General features: G+C 43.3%; 1 long non-coding RNA gene across 1 annotated transcript; it reads left to right on the top strand.

Moving 5' to 3' along the window:
- Nucleotides 1–283: 283 nt before the first annotated feature.
- LOC119533499 lies at nt 284–1,393 on the top strand. Its single transcript, XR_005216639.1, has 3 exons — nt 284–878; nt 1,105–1,164; nt 1,276–1,393. It is a non-coding gene; the product is annotated as an uncharacterized LOC119533499 (long non-coding RNA).
- Nucleotides 1,394–1,775: the final 382 nt, after the last annotated feature.

The raw sequence follows: 1,775 nt of genomic DNA, 5'->3' as shown, positions 1-1,775 counted from the left end.
CAGTTGTTCAAGTGAGTTCCTTTAGGGTTCCTCCATGCAGTAGTGACCTTGGAATTCTTGCAGGGGTCCAGGCAAGACAAGTTGGTTTCACCAACCGTGGGCTGCCCTTGGAGTCCTGCAAACTATCCAGGTGACATTTGAGGGTCCCGTAATGCGGGCTGTGACCAAGGTAAATTGTTGAGCTGCAGTTAAATCATGAGTGTTCTGAAACACATTTATCATTCCATGTTTTTCAGGTTCCAGTCAAGAGATCTTGGTAAGATAAAGCTTCTTGCTTACGTGGGATATTGTGGAATCCAGGTAAGGGACGATATGACCTTTAACCACTGCACAGACCCTTCTGTCTTCAGTTATCTAAGTAAGTGATGAGGCAATCCATACCACCTTTGGTACCATGTTTCCTTGCAGGCATTCAGGTAAGAAATGACAGTCTGCTTACCAATCCTACTCATCGTGCAGTCTTAGCATTTGCTACCTCAGAGACTCGGGATGGCCAGCACTGGTAGTAGTGAGGGAGGGATTCAGGGTATCCAGATAAGTTATCATCGTGTTCCTCACCAAAGCGATGACCATGGGATATTTGCAGTGCAGTCAAAAGATCCTTTTGCTTCTAATTTCAGTGCTGACCTTGGATTTCTGCAAGTTGTCAGGTTAGTTGAAGGGACTCACAATGGGAGAAGTGGCCAATGTTTCCTTAGGGTATCCAGGTTGAAAAAGAAGTGTTCTTCAACACATCTCACTGCGCGCTTTTCAGTTTCCAGTCCAGACATCCTATGTAAGCTGCAATGGCCATTAACTCTGGACACTGCTGGAATTCAGGGAAGGGATGATGTGGGCCTTAGCCACAGTACAGACCACCTGAGCCTTCCGATAGCTAGGTGAGTGATGATTAAATCCCTACCTGTTTGTTAACATGTTTGTTGGCAGGCATTCAGGTAAGAATTGATAATCTCCCTGTGAAAACTGGTAAGGATAAGTGTTTTCTGTTTCCTACTTAAGAGAATTGTGTCTGTGACCCAGGTAGGAGTGAGTGACTTGCAAGTAATTGAGGTAAGTTACACTGGGGTTCCTCACCATGGCAGTGATCATCTGACTTGTTTTCAGGTCAAGACAATTAGGTTTCCCTGACTACAGTTTTGACTGTGGAATTCTGCTACTCTCCAGGTAATAACCTTGGGTCCCCTAACGTTGGAAGGAATCAAGTTAGATTTCAGCTTTCCAATTTCAAAAAAAAGGAAACATGCTCCAACACATTAACCACACTGTGTTTTACAGGTTGATGTCAAGATATCCTGATGAACCTGACAAGGGTTGTTAATGTGGGATGTGGCTGCTATCCAGGTAAATGATTGCAAGGAACTGAACCACAGCATAGACCCTCTGATCTTCAGCTATCCAGGCAAGTGATGATGATTTCCCTAGCACCTTTTAATGATGAAACCCCTAACGTGTAGTTACCATGTTTTTTCTCAGGAGTCTAGGTAAGAAAGGATTGTGCCCCTCCAAGTTTTAGTAACTTGAGTCTTTCTATTGATAAGGTCAACAAGATATACACACATGCGTTTGGTCTGGGTAGTGAGTGAGGGATGTGCAGATATCCTGATTAATATTGGTTCTCTCAATAATTGGCCCCGTGATTTTTGCAGGTGTCGTTTCCAAAGAAGTTGGTTTCTCTAAGTATGCTTTTGACCTTGGGATTTACTTTGTCCCAGTGTTTTTATTATGGGATAGTTCTAAATATTTACGAAAAATTACTTAAGGTAATATGTACCCCC

This window comes from Choloepus didactylus, chromosome 4, assembly GCF_015220235.1.
Source record: "Choloepus didactylus isolate mChoDid1 chromosome 4, mChoDid1.pri, whole genome shotgun sequence".
NCBI classification, from domain to species: domain Eukaryota; kingdom Metazoa; phylum Chordata; class Mammalia; order Pilosa; family Megalonychidae; genus Choloepus; species Choloepus didactylus.
This window is presented reverse-complemented; position numbering and strand designations above follow the sequence as displayed.